General features: G+C 36.7%; 1 pseudogene; it reads right to left on the bottom strand.

Annotated features, from left to right (window-relative positions):
- Window positions 1-15,601: 15,601 nt before the first annotated feature.
- On the bottom strand, window positions 15,602-16,133 carry LOC128596287 (ras-related protein Rab-9A-like; annotated as a pseudogene).
- Between the last annotated feature and the right edge of the window lie 2,252 nt (window positions 16,134-18,385).

Below are 18,385 nucleotides of genomic sequence, written 5' to 3' on the forward strand. Positions count from 1 at the left end.
ATTCTAACCAAAACTGTTCTCCAGCATCATTAAATATTCCTCCAAACTTTCTGCTGTTCAGGTTTTTTTTTTTTTTTTTGCAGTTTTTGGCCGGGGCTGGTTTTGAACCCACCACCTCCGGCATATGGGGCCGGCGCCCTACTCCTTTGAGCCACAGGTGCCACCTCTGCTGTTCAGTTTTCTCCCAAACTTTCAGCCTCCTTCTCTTCATTCCCTCATACATATATTATTGCTACAGGATCCTTAAAAATCTTTCCTGTCGGATCTATTAGTATAGAGTATAAACGCCTTACCACAATAATTAAGTAAACAAGATGAGATACATATTAACCAGTGTGATGTAAGCATTCCTAATTCTATATGAAATCAGCACATTGTATCCCATAAATGCATTAATGACATGATCTATGTGTTTATTGAATAAAAAAATACATTTCCACATAGTTTTCTGTTTCACAATGCATCAATTCTGGTTCAACCCAACCACTGTGATAAATGCAAACCTGCAAAACAGGTAATAACAAAATAAGAGCATTCGAATTAGGATATAAACAGCAATGGATACGTTGGGGATTTCACCTACATCTAAATGGAGAATCTTCAAAAAATAATATCTAGGAAAGGAGGAAAAGTAAAGAAACACAAGGGAGAAGAGGAAAAAAAACAACAACTTTCAATCGTAAGCAAAGATAATTCAGCCTCTCATCATGCTACTAAACTAAAAAATTCAATATCGTGTCACTGGAGTAACAACAACCTTATAAAACAAATCCTTGCTATGAAGACACATAACAATACATATGATTTTTAAAAGAAATTCCAAGAATTATTTTTAGGTGTCATAGGGAACACCCTGGAATAAATTTCCACAGTTGCTGATTTAGACCAAATGTTGTTCATTATATTTGTATGTAAACCTCTTTTGACATCATAAACACTATCCTATAAGGTATCTACTATTACTAGTAAATGTTTCTAGATATTAACTGAGATAATAATTAATTTGAATATAAATATTTCAGCTCCTGGATAATTGTGATGGTTGTGTATGTGTAGTTGCACTCTGATTTTCACAAATCACACGTAGGAGGACATATGCCTGCTTTCCCCAGATTTTAGTTGTGGAAATTACCAGGGGCTAAAATTTAAACCATTTTCAGAAGTTGACACTTCAAGAATTTAAACTTTTAAAAGCAATGTACAGAAGAACCTCTGTCAGTTGACTGCCCAAGGTACTGCAACAACTGGTCACCATGCGGCGGTGGTCAACATAAGGAACTAGGCCTAATGTGCTGATACTGACATGTGGTGTACGTCCCACCTATGAAAAGTGGGTCACACAAGGTAGTCAATCTAAAGAGGTGATCAACTCTGGGGTTCTGCTGTATAAGTAAATTAATCGCAGGTAATACTATATTCTAATATAAAAATAATGGCTTCATGAATTTTGAAAAAGTAAGAAAAAGCCAAAAGTGAGATCTGTATTCTCATATTCATGTATCCTTAGAATAAACACAATGAGTAGTGGGGCTGCATACATGGAAAGCTTCTGGACATATTAAAGGAAAACCAGGGAGCTAATTTCATAGCAAAATTTTCAAAGGGAGAAGGGGGAATGCCTTCCTTATCTAGAATCAGGTCTGCTTTGACAATAATATGAGAAAATATGACTTTTTAAGAAAGGGAGAAGACAAGGCAATTTTATAACTTTGGGGGGATATTAAAGAAAAAGAATCTTCTTTGATGAAATTCCTCAAGTATAGTCCATTTAACCAGATGAAAAAGAAAGACACCAAAGTAAACCAAAATCCACTATGTTAGGTTATCAGTAGAGTAGAGGAATGTTCTTTTTTGATCCCTAATCTTTGAAGATGATGCCATGTTTTAAAAAATAATTACCCAAATATTTATGAAATATGGTGCTATTTTTATGAAATACGGAGATAGAATATAAAATGGCTTATGTCATTGATCTTAAACAAAACTGAATTTATGACATTCAAGAATAGGAAATCACTATATAATCAGTGGAGTTTTTAGAACTCTAACAAAAATTCTCAAAGGGGAGTGTGGTGAGTTTGTTCCCTTGAAGAAGGTAAACATTATGGCATTTGGCTATTACATTTATAGCTAGTTTCAGCACAATCCATTACAGAGGAAAAAAAAATTTCTATGGTCCCCAAGATTAATTCCAACTCTTCAATGCAGTGAAAATGAGTTCAGTGACTGACACGTATACTAACAATCCCAAAGAGACTTTCAAAAATTTCCTTTAGGGTGAAGATAATTTTAAAATTAACTAAGATGTATTCTTAGGAGAGAGCATCATCTAGGGGAAAGAACACTGGGTTTCAAAGAAACAACACGAATTTGAGTAAAAAATAATTCCAGCATCAGCTACCTTGTACCTTTACTTATAAAACATGATGTCTGTTCTTGAAACATCGCAAGATTATTATACTTGTCAAATGAGATGATATGTTTAATTTTTGCAAACTAAAGTGCACTATGAGAATACAATTTCTGATTCTTCTTAGCTGCTAAATTAATAGAGTTTGGGTGAGAGAAAAGAACTTTTGGGGGGTTACTTACCTGGTTTAAAATAGTATATATTATCTCATAAACGCCTGTTTGGCTTTATTTTAGAAAGGAGAAAGATAGTATTAGAAGAAGGGACTCAACAAAGCCTATCTAGTAACTGGAGAAGAATCCAGTCTCTCTCCCTGAAAACTCATTCTCTTTTTACCTACCCCACACAATATCACAAGAGATTGGAGCTGCTGAGACAGCATTGAGAAGGTTCCTTATTTTAAGCCAAAAATGAACTCTTTTAAGGCACGAAGGATTGCATAATATGGTGGTCTGGGCACCTTGTTATGACACAGATCCCTCAGGAGGGAGTACTGGTCCCCACAGCAGTAACCCAACCTGATCATATATTTATGTTTTTGGTTTTCCTTCCTTTCCTGTGCACTTCGTCATCCTGGAGATGACTTCCCAAATAAACTCGGCTCATTATTAGCTTTAGTATGGGCTTCTCCTTATAAAGAATACAGGTTAAGCCACCCCCCACCCCTTTTTTTGAAAGGGTCAGTTTCTGTAGCTGGAATGGACTATTTGTATTATTTGGCTTTGCCTCAATGATCTCTCTAAATATATTAATGTAAGTTTTATGTTTCTCTAAGTCTTATTAATTCAACAAGCTGAATTTTACCTTAATATATAAAAACATTGAAATGTTTGAAGACTCTGTTGTATAAAAACTATAGAAAGAGAGAGAAAGAGATTTGGATAGAGCAATGTGAAACAACAAGGTGTAGGGAGATAGCCAAGTGCTGAAAATTGGGATAGAAGCAATGTTCAAATAACAAATTTCTATCACCCCAAATGTTCCAAAATGTATTCTATAAACTTTAATTCCAATTTGATATGCATAGTTAACTTTAATTATAGCAATTCAATCAACAGAATAATTTTCGGTTCTGGGCCTTGTGAATTAACTGAATCCTGGAAAACTGATTTTATAATTCTATTCATAGATGATTGTTAAGTAAATTAACACCAGCACCTTGTTAGATTTTACTCAGTAGTATTTCTAGTTATGCCCTTTTCACAATTCCTTTGCAAACACATATTTCATATTTTTCTAGTGACAAAATGTGTATATTAATGATGCAAAGCAAGATCTTTTGAAAATATGATTATTTTTGGAATGGCCAAATCGAGTCAATCAACTATTCATTGCCATTCACTTTTGTTGTGGCAAGAACACTTAAATTTCACTTTCTTCTCAATTTTGAAGTTCTAATATATTGCTATTAACTGTGGTCAACACTCATATATTGGTCATATATAGATCTCTTGAATTTATTCCCCCTGCTTATGTGAAATTTAGTAACTGTTGAACAATATCTCCCCAACCTTTTATCCCACCATCTGGTAAATACCATTCTACTCCCTGCTTCTATGATTTAGACTGTTTTAGATTTCACATATAAATGAGATTACCTGTTATTTGTCTTTCTGGGTCTGGCTTATTTTACCTAGCCTAATGTCCATCAAGTTCATCTATATAGTCAAAAATTACAGCAGTTGCCTCCTTTTTAAGGATAAATAGCATCCCATTGTGTATTTATACCACTTTCTTTATTTGTTTATCCACTGATGGATGCTTAAGTTGATTCCTTATGTGGCTACTTCATAATTCTTTGATTATAAGTGAGGAAAACAATATAATGTATTGTAAAATTATGAGTGAGTAAACATACAACTTTGAGTGGTATAGTATATTATAATTAAACATGATTGCAGGTTCTTTGGAGACAGTAATAGATATCACTGAACATCATGCATTGAATAATAAAAATAGAAAGGCTGACTATCTTTGTTATATGTGAATAGAAGGGGAAAATACATGTAAAATATTAAAAATTCTAATATGATAAAAAATTTTATATGCATTTATAATATTTTGATGAAAAATATCTTTATGCAGGATAAATATATTGTAAGCATAAGCAAATTTCAAGTAACAGTATTGTTTAGTACATTGTGGAAGGTCCAGGGAATGGTATCTACATTCATTGAGATATTACCAGCATGTTAAAATATTAATAATGGGAGACCATGATGGCGGCGGCGCTGGGGCCCCCAGAAGTGATCGCTCAGCTGGAGAACGCGGCCAAAGTTCTTATGGGCAGACCTGACTTACTGCTCTTCAGCTCCCACCAACATCTTCCTTCAGCATCTGAATCCTGACCCAGTGCAGTGGCTCCATGTTAAAGGGCACCAGTGTTCCCTGAAGGCCACCCACAGCAGCACCAAGATCAGAACTGGCGGAGCAAGATGGCAGCCGAGTAACAGCTTCCTTGCATCTGGGCACCGTGAGTCTGGGGAGATAGGACTCCAGGCGTCTCTGGCTGGTGAGAACTGCCTATCATCACTCCTATGAGGATACAGGGAGTCAGCGAGAGACTTCTGGACCCCAAGAGGAGGACTAAATCTGTGGAAAACCGGCAAGTGGTCGCGTGTGTTCAATCTGTCTAAACCCGCCCACAACTGTAAGTTCAGTAGCAGCGAGACTGCAAACCAGAAAGGCCTTACCTGTGAACTGTTTTGATGTCCTTGGACTTAGCACTGAGTTGAACTGCCTTGGGGAAGGCCTGAGCGGGAGTGCGAGAACTTTGGCCGTTGTCTAGGGCCCCAGTCTGAGCCGCTGAGCCAGACGGAGCTAATAGTGTTTGGCGGTGGGTCACACGGATCCATTGTCAGCGATCTGCCCCGGCAAGCTCCGCCCTCAGGGTCGCAGAGCTAGAAACGGGTGGGAGCTGGTAACCCAGCAACCAAGTAGCCTAAGGGTGGGGTCTGAGCCGCCTTGCAGCCCTAACCCTCAGGGGCAGAGTGAGACCGGTTTTGGCACACTGAGTAAGTGGATAGCCACTTCAGCAGCAATTCCAGCAAGAAAGCTGGGAAAGCTTCTGCTCAACAAGTTTACAAGTTTGAAGTGCCTTTTAAGTAGGCTGAAGAGAGATTCAGGGTGTCTACCTGCTGGGGTTTGAGTAATCAGCAGCCTCCAGTCGTATCTGAACTGTGACTAACATCTCATACCCCAGAAGACCACGTGTTGCCCAGACAATATTCAATAACATATACAAACTGCTTTGTTTTTGGTTGTGTATTTTTTTCTTTCTTTTTTTGCTTGGTTGTTTTTTTTGTTTGTTTATTTTGACGTTGCTGATATTCTTTTGTTTTTTTAATTTCAATCTTTTCCACACAGATCCCTTTTTCTTTCTCAATTTTCCTAGTTTAATTATAATTTCCCATTGCTGCTTTTTTTAATAACTTCAACTTCATTTTTGCTAGTGTTTCTACCGATATAATTTGGTTTTTCACCCAATTTTATCCCTGTAAAGTTTTCTGTTTGCTTCTTTTGGTTTGATTTATAGCATTTTTGTCTTTCCTCTCTACTTGGTGGAGGTGGGGTACTGTGTCTGATCAGGTTAGCAAAGAGCTGCTGACCTCAAGGGAACCACGCAACTGGGCACCCCCAGAAGGTGGGGTTTTTTAAGGTTGTGTCAAAGTACCCTACTGTACACCTATATTGCCCTCTTTCTGTGCCTCTCTTCTTTTTGTCAATATTCCTTATACCCACCCCCTCTCCTTTCTCTATCTTTCTTTTTTTCTTATCACTCGGTCCTCCTTTCTTTCATCCCCTTTTTTTTTGCTCTTCAACCTTCTCACCCTTCTGGTCCTGTAACCTTTAGTCCACAGGCACAAGAACTTAAAGAGCAAGAGGAAGTGAAAGGAATATTAGGGCAAGCAAACAGACAAAAGAAATCACTCATGAGGAAGAATCAGCAGAAAACTCCAGGCAACATGAAGAACCAGTCTAGAACAACCCCACCAAGGGACCATGAGGTAGCTACTGCAGATGATTCCACCAGTATAGAAATGTTAGGAATGACAGAAAGGGAATTTAGAATACACATGTTGAAAACAATGAAAGAAATGATGGAAACAATGAAGGAAATTGCTAATAAAGTGGAAAATAACCAAAAGGAAATCCAAAAACAGAATCAAATAAGAGATGAACGATATGAAGAATATAAAAAGGATATAGCAGACCTGAAGGAACTGAAACAGTCAATTAGGGAACTTAAAGATGCAATGGAAAGTATCAGCAACAGGTTAGACCATGCAGAAGAAAGAATTTCAGAGGTAGAAGACAAAGTTCTTGAGATAACTCAGACAGTAAAAGAGGCAGAAAAGAAGAGAGAGAAAGCAGAACGTTCACTGTCAGAATTATGGGACTTTATGAAGCGTTCCAACATACGAGTTATAGGAATTCCAGAAGGGGAAGAAGAATGCCCCAGAGGAATGGAAGCCATACTAGAGAATATTATAAAAGAAAATTTCCCAAACATCACCAAAGATTCTGACACACTGCTTTCAGAGGGATATCGGACCCCGGGTCGCCTCAACTCTAACCGAGCTTCTCCAAGACACATTGTGATGAACCTGTCCAAAGTCAAGACAAAAGAAAAGATTCTGCAAGCTGCCAGGAGTAAGCGCCAGTTGACCTACAGGGGCAAACCCATCAGAGTTACCACAGACTTCTCTAATGAAACTTTCCAAGCAAGAAGACAATGGTCATCTACCTTTAATCTACTTAAACAGAACAATTTTCAGCCCAGAATTCTGTACCCTGCTAAGCTAAGCTTCAAAATTGACGGAGAAATCAAATCATTTACGGATATACAAACATTGAGGAAATTCGCCACAACAAGACCAGCTCTACAGGAAATACTTCAACCTGTTCTGCACACTGACCACCACAATGGATCAGCAGCAAAGTAAGAACTCAGAAATCAAAGGACAGAACCTAACCTCCACACTGATGCAAAAGATAAAACTAAGCAAAGGACTCTCACCAAATAAGACGAATAGAATACTACCACACTTATCCATTATCTCAATAAATGTTAATGGCTTGAATTCCCCACTGAAGAGACATAGATTGGCTGACTGGATTAAAAAACACAAGCCATCCATTTGCTGTCTGCAAGAAACAGACCTGGCTTCAAAAGACAAATTAAAGCTCCGAGTCAAGGGTTGGAAGACAATTTTTCAGGCAAATGGAATTCAGAAGAAAAGAGGAGTTGCAATCTTATTTTCAGATACATGTGGATTTAAAGCTACTAAAGTCAAAAAAGACAAAGATGGTCACTTTATATTGGTCAAGGGAAAACTACAACAAGAAGACATTTCCATTCTAAATATTTATGCACCCAATTTAAATGCTCCCAGATTCTTGAAGCAGACCTTACTCAGTCTGAGCAATATGATATCTGATAATACCATCATAACAGGGGACTTTAACACACCTCTTACAGAGCTGGACAGATCTTCTAAACAGAAATTAAACAAAGATGTAAGAGATTTAAATGAGACCCTAGACCAACTATGCTTGATAGACGTATATAGAACACTCCACCCCAAAGATAAAGAATATACATTCTTCTCATCACCCCATGGAACATTCTCCAAAATTGATCATATCCTGGGACACAAAACAAATATCAACAGAATCAAAAGAATTGAAATTTTACCTTGTATCTTTTCAGACCATAAGGCACTAAAGATGGAACTCAACTCTAACAAAAATGCTCAACCCCACCCAAAGGCATGGAAATTAAACAATCTTCTGTTGAATAACAGATGGGTGCAGGAAGAAATAAAACAGGAAATCATTAACTTCCTTGAGCATAACAACAATGAAGACACAAGCTACCAAAACCTGTGGGATACTGCAAAAGCAGTTTTGAGAGGAAAATTCATCGCTTTAGATGCCTACATTCAAAAAACAGAAAGAGAGCACATCAACAATCTCACAAGAGATCTTATGGAATTGGAAAAAGAAGAACAATCTAAGCCTAAACCCAGTAGAAGAAAAGAAATATCCAAAATCAAATCAGAGATCAATGAAATTGAAAACAAAAGAATCATTCAGAAAATTAATGAAACAAGGAGTTGGTTTTTTGAAAAAATAAATAAAATAGATAAACCATTGGCCAGACTAACTAGAAATAGAAAAGTAAAATCTCTAATAACCTCAATCAGAAACGATAAAGGGGAAATAACAACTGATCCCACAGAGATACAAGAGATCATCTCTGAATACTACCAGAAACTCTATGCCCAGAAATTTGACAATGTGAAGGAAATGGATCAATATTTGGAATCACACCCTCTCCCTAGACTTAGCCAGGAAGAAATAGACCTCCTGAACAGACCAATTTCAAGCACTGAGATCAAAGAAACAATAAAAAAGCTTCCAACTAAAAAATGCCCTGGTCCAGATGGCTTCACTCCAGAATTCTATCAAACCTTCAAGGAAGAGCTTATTCCTGTACTGCAGAAATTATTCCAAAAAATTGAGGAAGAAGGAATCTTCCCCAACACATTCTATGAAGCAAACATCACCCTGATACCAAAACCAGGAAAAGACCCAAGCAAAAAGGAGAATTTCAGACCAATCTCACTCATGAATATAGATGGAAAAATTCTCAACAAAATCCTAGCCAATAGATTACAGCTTATCATCAAAAAAGTCATTCATCATGATCAAGTAGGCTTCATCCCAGGGATGCAAGGCTGGTTTAACATACGCAAGTCCATAAACGTTATCCACCATATTAACAGAGGGAAAAATAAAGATCACATGATCCTCTCAATAGATGCAGAAAAAGCATTTGATAAAATCCAGCATCCTTTTCTAATTAGAACTCTGAAGAGTATAGGCATAGGTGGCACATTTCTAAAACTGATTGAAACTATCTATGACAAACCCACAGCCAATATTTTACTGAATGGAGTAAAACTGAAAGCTTTTCCTCTTAGAACTGGAACCAGACAAGGTTGTCCTCTGTCACCTTTACTATTCAACATAGTGCTGGAAGTTCTAGCCAATACAATTAGGCAAGACAAGGAAATAAAGGGAATCCAAATGGGAGAAGAGGAGGTCAAACTCTCCCTCTTTGCTGACGACATGATCTTATACTTAGAGAACCCCAAAGACTCAACCACAAGACTCCTAGAAGTCATCAGAAAATACAGTAATGTTTCAGGATATAAAATCAATGTCCACAAGTCAGTAGCCTTTGTATACACCAATAACAGTCAAGATGAGAAGCTAATTAAGGACACAACTCCCTTCACCATAGTTTCAAAGAAAATGAAATACCTAGGAATATACCTAACGAAGGAGGTGAAGGACCTCTATAAAGAAAACTATGAAATCCTCAGAAAGGAAATAGCAGAGGATATTAACAAATGGAAGAACATACCATGCTCATGGATGGGAAGAATCAACATTGTTAAAATGTCTATACTTCCCAAAGCAATCTACCTATTCAATGCCATTCCTATCAAAGTACCTACATCGTACTTTCAAGATTTGGAAAAAATGATTCTGCGTTTTGTATGGAACCGGAAAAAACCCCGTATAGCTAAGGCAGTTCTTAGTAACAAAAATAAAGCTGGGGGCATCAGCATACCAGATTTTAGTCTGTACTACAAAGCCATAGTGCTCAAGACAGCATGGTACTGGCACAAAAACAGAGACATAGACACTTGGAATCGAATTGAACACCAAGAAATGAAACTAATATCTTACAACCACCTAATCTTTGATAAACCAAACAAGAACTTACCTTGGGGGAAAGACTCCCTATTCAATAAATGGTGTTGGGAGAACTGGATGTCTACATGTAAAAGACTGAAACTGGACCCACACCTTTCCCCACTCACAAAAATGGATTCAAGATGGATAAAGGACTTAAACTTAAGGCATGAAACAATAAAAATTCTCAAAGAAAGCATAGGAAAAACACTGGAAGATATTGGCCTGGGGGAAGACTTCATGAAGAAGACTGCCATGGCAATGGCAACAACAACAAAAATAAACAAATGGGACTTCATTAAACTGAAAAGCTTCTGTACAGCTAAGGAGACAATAACCAAAGCAAAGAGACAACCTACACAATGGGAAAGGATATTTGCATATTTTCAATCAGACAAAAGCTTGATAACCAGGATCTATAGAGAACTCAAATTAATCCACATGAAAAAAGCCAACAATCCCTTATATCAATGGGCAAGAGACATGAATAGAACTTTCTCTAAAGACGACAGACAAATGGCTAACAAACACATGAAAAAATGTTCATCATCTCTATATATTAGAGAAATGCAAATCAAAACAACCCTGAGATATCATCTAACCCCAGTGAGAATGGCCCACATCACAAAATCTCAAAACTGCAGATGCTGGCGTGGATGTGGAGAGAAGGGAACACTTTTACACTGCTGGTGGGACTGCAAACTAGTACAACCTTTCTGGAAGGAAGTATGGAGAAACCTCAAAGCACTCAACCTAGACCTCCCATTCGATCCTGCAATCCCATTACTGGGCATCTACCCAGAAGGAAAAAAATCCTTTTATCATAAGGACACTTGTACTAGACTGTTTATTGCAGCTCAATTTACCATTGCCAAAATGTGGAAACAGCCTAAATGCCCACCAACCCAGGAATGGATTAACAAGCTGTGGTATATGTATACCATGGAATACTATTCAGCCATTAAAAAAAATGGAGACTTTACATCCTTCGTATTAACCTGGATGGAAGTGGAAGACATTATTCTTAGTAAAGCATCACAAAAATGGAGAAGCATGAATCCTATGTACTCAATCTTGATATGAGGACAATTAATGACAATTAAGGTTATGGGGGGGGAAGCAGAAAGAGGGATGGAGGGAGGAGGGTGGGGCCTTAGTGTGTGTCACATTTTATGGGGGCAAGACATGATTGCAGGAGGGACTTTGCCTAACAATTGCAATCAGTGTAACCGGCTTATTGTACCCTCAATGAATCCCCAACAATAAAAAAAAAAAAAAAAAATTAAAAAAAAAAAAATATTAATAATGAGGAATTAATTGCAAAAGAGGGAATGATTATTATATAAGGTTGAATGAAAAGAAAAATATAAGATGGCTATATGAGATGATTATACGAATTTGCTTGATTTTTAGTCACCATTTCACTATGCATATATATATATATCAAAAGACATTCTTGTACCCCTTAAAAACACAAAATAATTTTTTTAGTAAGATTACACATATCCAATAGTGCATTTATTTGTATGCTGGTCTGTTTCTGTAGCTCTCAAAAATATATAGCTAGATTTTTCTAAAATTATTGAGAATTTTGGGAATGATTTACCATAGAATATAGGCTATGTACTGTGCTCCAAAGGGGTTTCTTAAAGGGATAGGGAGTCATCCTTATGAGTAGCAGCCTAAAGCACAGCCTGTTCATATCCCTGCCATTGAGAGAGAAACATTGGTTTCCAAAGAAGTACAAATTAAATTAAAAGGGCACATGCTTTGCATTTTAGGTACTCATTTACAGTCAAATATTTTCTTAAGTAAGAAATCTTATGAAATGTGTTCCAAGACAAAGAGCAGGTATGGTCTGTAAACATATCCATGCATAATCATGGTCCATAAATCTACAGCTAAATATTGAAAAGGCAAGCCAGTATTTATCTACATAGACAAGGACAAGAGTACATATTTTTAAAAAAGCATTATTGCTTGGGAAGATTGCAAGACAACCTGTAGAAATAGACATTTTTCTTTTATGTTAATGTATTTACTCATGGTTTTATTTGTGAAATATACCTTAAAACCATAAACGAGCAATATACTTTGACAACGTAATCTTACTTTTTGGTATTTATGTTACCAATTCAATGCATGATACAATAAAAATATAATTATATTCACTGAGACACATTTATAACGTTAACAAAACACAACCTAATTGCCCAACAACAGTTGAGTGCATTAATTACATTATGGTATATATGTATTTACAATTAAATAGCCCATACCTTTTCTTGAAAAAGAATAGCTAATAATCTGGGTAAGGTGCTTGTGATACAATATGATTTATAAAAATCTTTAACATGCCACCAGGTCTTTTATTTTCTACTACACTCTTTTCTCTTGCTCTAGTGAAAATAGTCTTCTGCTAATTTTTACTCCAAACTTTCTTCCCATTGCCATAGGTGCACCAGGTTCTATCCATCCTGGCTGAAAAACTCATCTTCCCATCTTCATCTGATTTTTATTTCATCAAAGGCACCCTGAGATCTAGATTATGCCTCATTCTCAAGCTAAAGGTTGCCATATTATTATAGGTACATCACCACAGTTACTGTGGTTGCAAATGTATACTATTTGCTGTTGCTGCTATTTTATTAAGGTCTATATTTTCAAAAAAAGGGACATTTCGTTGGCTCACCATTGAATTCCAGTTGACACCATTTTCAGTACATAATGTTTCTGGCAAAAGTTAAAGTATTCTGCTCGAGTTGCCAAGAGCTTGCTGTTTAGCCATAAACTGTGAAATTAGCTAAGTGCCTGCAGCTCTTTTTGTGCCTTCATGATTCAGCATAGACATTGAACAGAGGTTGACCTCATGAGGCACCCTAGTCAATGACTGATTATGGTGGGAACTTCCTGCCTATTGCCCATCTACTAAACAAACTTTCTCTAAATCTTCCTGTTACATTGTCTGACACTTCATTAGATCTGCCCAAGTAGCCTCGGTTCTCACTGAACAATCCTGTTTCTCCTTACCTTTATTTTCACAGTGATCATACCCAAATCACTATCTGAAGACAGTTTTATCCCAATCCTGATTTGTTTAAAAAAAGGTTTCTCATATTTCATAGGTAACAACCTATATTGACCTCAGTGGGTGCCTCTTGGACAGCACAGCTAACATAACATCAAACATGTGTATAATGAATATTAAGTGAATGGAAAAAAACATAAAGGAATGAATGGAAATACATATTACTGGAAAAGGAGAAAAATTTCCTTTTTGTGACAAGGAAATATAATATAAAGATTAGGAAAATGGGTTCTGGATTCTGACTGCCTGAGTTCAAATACTGACTTTCTGGCTGCTACTTAATTCATAAAAAATATTCAATTTCTCTGTGATTCAGATGCCTTCTGTAAAATAAAAATATGTTTATATTAGCTACTAATTCATAAAATTGTTAAGAGAATTGACACACATAAAATATGTACAGTTCTTATAACTGTGATTTGTTCATTATAAGCAAGCATAGTAGATATAAATATATGTAACATATATAGTATATTTACAACATTGCAATAAATAATAATTAAACAGTGATGAGATTAGAGCAATTTAATAATGTAATTTTGATATATTTTAACTTTCCCTTTATACGTTTTATTATATTATTAATTTTAGATGAGGATAATCAAATTATTTTAATTACCACCAAATTATTAGCTCCTCATGGCAGCCAGGGCCCTGTCTTTTCACCTCCGCATTCTTAACTCTTGACATTGCATTTGCATGTGGAATAACATATTTTTTTGTTATCCTTTAGTTAGTAAGGTGTGGGGGAGAATAAGTTGGACTAGCTTACTAACCTAGAATAATTTATTGAAAGGTACACAGTTTCTTATACAAGTTAAAAAATGCTCGTCATCTTTAATCATCAGAGAAATGCAAATCAAAACTACTTTGAGGTATCATCTAACTCCAGTAAGATAAGCCCATATCACAAAATCCCAAGACCAGAGATGTTGGCGTGGATGTGGAGAAAAGGGGACACTTCTACACTGCTGGTGGGAATGCAAATTAATACATTCCTTTTGGAAAGATGTTTGGAGAACACTTAGAGATCTAAAAATAGATCTGCCATTCAATCCTATAATTCCTCTACTAGGTATATACCCAGAAGACCAAAAATCACATTATAACAAAGATATTTGTACCAGAATGTTTATTGCAGCCCAATTCATAATTGCTAAGTCATGGAAAAAGCCCAAGTGCCCATCAATCCATGAATGGATTAATAAATTGTGGTATATGTACACCATGGAATATTACGCAGCCTTAAAGAAAGATGGAGACTTTACCTCTTTCATGTTTACATGGATGGAGCTGGAACATATTCTTCTTAGTAAAGTATCTCAAGAATGGAAGGAAAAGAATCCAATGTACTCAGCCCTACTATGAAACTAATTTATGGCTTTCACATGAAAGCTATAACCCAGTTATAACCTAAGAATAGGGGGAAGGGGTAGAGGGAGGGGAGGGAGGGGGAAGGATGGGCGCAGGGAGGGTGATTGGTGGGATCACACCTACAGTGCATTTTACAAAGTAAACTTAGTAAATGTAGAATATAAATGTCTTAACACAATAACTAAGAAAATGCCAGGAAGGATATGTTAAAAAAATATATATATATTTTTCAATTTGTTGTAAGTATTCATAATTTTCTTTTTGTGGAAGTGTATAAATAAAATGGATTTTCTTAAAAAAAAAAGAAAAGGAAACTAGAGTTGTGAACTCAGTGTCATTCTCTGACTTGGGGCTGTGTGCTCTCTCATGTTCATGTATTTCCCTCATCTGCTACTTCCATCTTTTCTTTCTCAAGGATTTTTCTCTATTTCATCAAGAATATAGTAGTGTTTATTTATTCATTACAGTATAGAACCTTTTATTTCAAGTGTTCAACAGACATTAAAAATGACAGTTTAGTCTTTATTCTGTTTTCTTAAGAGTCAGAATTCAGTTGGCTTAGCTTTAATCACATGACTACGTCTAGTTTAATTAGAAACAGGGAGGTCGAGAACCAGCTGCCCTTTTAGCAAGACCCATGGACAGTGTCTTTGAGAATGAGATATAGGCAAGTTTTCTACAATAAGAGACTATATAGGAAAAAAATGAAGTACCAAAAACAATCGACATCTTGAATATAATATTAACTAAATTATTTTTAAGTTATTTTTTGCATTAGTTTACTTTTATTAGTAATGATAAACTGCTGCAAATGCTAATTTTCTCTGTTCCCCAGGGTTTATTTTGTGTCTACATGTGAGTCAGTTAGAGTGTATAATCAATCTCTTTAGTAATCAACAAGATGAGCTGGTCTTGGCCTTTCAGTAAAGACTGATGGTTTCAAAATCAAGTCATCTTACCTATCTCCAGTAGAAAGACCTCTCCAAACTTGCTTCCTCAAAGGCTGCTGAGACATTCGTGGCATATTTTCCACTTGTTTCAAAGTAAGGATAGTCACTGTTATCCCTGCACTGTGTCTGGGCTTCTCCTATAGACACCCGCTGTTCACTTAAACCAATCTTATTACCTAAAATCACAAAAGGAAAGCTTCGGGCCCTTTCATGTCCGCATAACATACGAATTCTTTCTTTCAATTACTCCAGTTCTGGAAGTTTTGCAAATTGTCGACACTAAAAGTAAGCAGGCCAATAGTCAGAAACTCTGTAAAATGACGTCCTAAGGCTTCAGAATCGCTCTTCACTGGCTATGTCCCAAATCTGCATGATAACCAAATCCACCCACCTCCAAATCTTTACTTAAAAATGGCACACCTATTGTATGGCAGAGCTGTGTATCAAACTTATTAGTTGCATGTCTGTTCATAAGAGAATTCTCACCAGCTCCACCATCTCCAAGGAGAATTACTTTAAAAACTGATGGTTTGCCTGCCATTATTAATCTCAAGAGCATTGAGATTAATTGTTCAATTCAAACATGATTACCTCCTATGGTTGTGGAAAAGATTTACTCAGACATGGAGGTAAAGTGTTTCATCTCAATGCCAGGCTCCTTACAGGACAACAGGAAGCTTCTTCAGACCCCCAGAGAGCTATAGTCTCATGGCCACATGTGGAAGACATGCACCACTGGATGTAATGAGGAGTGCTCCAGAGTGACATGTCTGGGTGCAATGATGAGAGAAGGAGGGCTATGGACCTGGTGGGCAGGAGGTGGCAGGGTGGCACTGCCCAGCTTCAACTGCACCTGCTCCTGTCTAGAGCTAAGAGAACAACACAGGGGCAGGCAGTCTAACTGTCTTTAATACTGAAGTGTGGGTGAGGAGGCACTTAGATGGAACACAGAATATGCAGGCAATGATGAAAGTAAGGGGATTACTTTTTTTTCTTATAGAAAAATATGCATCCCTTGGCTCTGATCTGTTTAGGCTGAGTCAACTCATTAAAAAGATTTGGAAATGTCCCTCGGTTGGTCAAGATTTGGATCACAGGTCTTACTCAGAAGCTGTAGATAAAGTAATAGTTATAATCAGGTAGGATCAGTGATGGCCACAGCCCCTCAACCACAGTGCACTGGGAAAAGATACTGATCTCGCATGCTAGGATCCTCTCCCTCAGGTAGTCATATAGCTTCACAAATTCATTTCTTAGGGAATGCAAGCCCAAGGAGGATTAGAATCCCCCAGAGGTATGTGTTGAATATCAAAAGGCTGAGAGTCCCGTGATGAATTCCCCACAGAAGCACCAGTCCCTCCAGGCTTCTCAATACCAGGAAGCTCATGTGGATCATGGTAAGATACATTTGAAATTCCAGGGTTCACTGGATAAGTGTTTTCAGCATTTATGGACAAGGGGGTTTCCTCCTCCTTCACCAAAATATTCTGGCCTGATGCTCCTGGTGTTGCACTTGACTGAGGCTGTTGCTGCTACCTCTTCCTTCATCTGACACTCCGGTGCATGAACCAAGTGGTTATTACTAATTCATCAAAGTAGAAGCTTGAAGCCAGGTTCATTATGGTAACCCAATCTGGGTACAGGGTCTTCATACACTCTACTTAGTTTTGTTAGTTGCTTGAGACTAAAAGTTGTGTGATGCCAAGGGGTATATCTTGACTTTGCTGACTTGATAGCAGACATGGTGTCTCTTAGAAGTGCTGAGCTCCTGAGTTTACTCTATGTGATTTTAAAGTTCTAAAATCAAATTCAAATTCACATGTAGTGTTTTCACAAGTTGTAATACCTTTCCTTTTTTTTTTTTTTGTATTGTAATACCTTTTCAGAACTTTAATGAAAGATCAGTGCTACAGCAGCAACATGCTGCCACATCTACAAACTTTATTCAGAATGTAGAAAGTATTTCTAAATCTATCCTCGTCCTTAATTCACAAAGGCAACATAGAAAAACCTTGAATATTGTGTCCACAAGAATGTATTTTAGACTGTATTTCATAAGGGATAGTGTAATCACAAATAAATTATTTCAATCTCCACTTTGTTAAATCTGTAAACTAAGAACAGTGAACCATTTTTGTGCTCACATTTTTTAGCACAATTATTTTATGCGCAATACGTAAAGTTCTATTTTTATGTCTCCAATAAGAATTAAGGGTTCTAAACCAAGTCAGTAATAATCGCCACACTAAATATTTACTCTGATTTCACATAAACATTGATTGGAATCCCACTTCTATATTTTCCAGCTAAAGGAACCAAGGGATATTTACTTATTATCTTTAGAAATCACAACAGTGGTAAATACTTTATTATTACATTATTAGGATTAAGATTCACAGCATTTGTGTAACTACTGGCATTTGAATGCTACTCCTGATTTTGATATTATACAATAGGTGCTTTCTCTTTTTCTTAATTTTATTTCAGTATATTATGAGGGTACATATGTTTGGTTACATAGTTTGCTTATGTAAACTTTAAGTCAAAGTTGGACGTGTGCTGATCACCAAGAATATGTGTAATAAATCCATTCAAAGTATACACTGGTTAGGAATTTCCCCTTCCCCTTTTTCTCCTCCCTCTCCACTGATTTTCATTGAGTTTTGCTTCCCTGTAAGCACATATGTGTCAATACTTTTCAAGTTTTCATTAAGCTTTGCTCCAAAGTGAGGACACTTGTTTACTCGGTAGTATCTAAAACAAAATGGTATGCATGGGAGAAAATACAAAGGT

Source organism: Nycticebus coucang, chromosome 2 (genome assembly GCF_027406575.1).
Source record: "Nycticebus coucang isolate mNycCou1 chromosome 2, mNycCou1.pri, whole genome shotgun sequence".
NCBI lineage: Eukaryota > Metazoa > Chordata > Mammalia > Primates > Lorisidae > Nycticebus > Nycticebus coucang.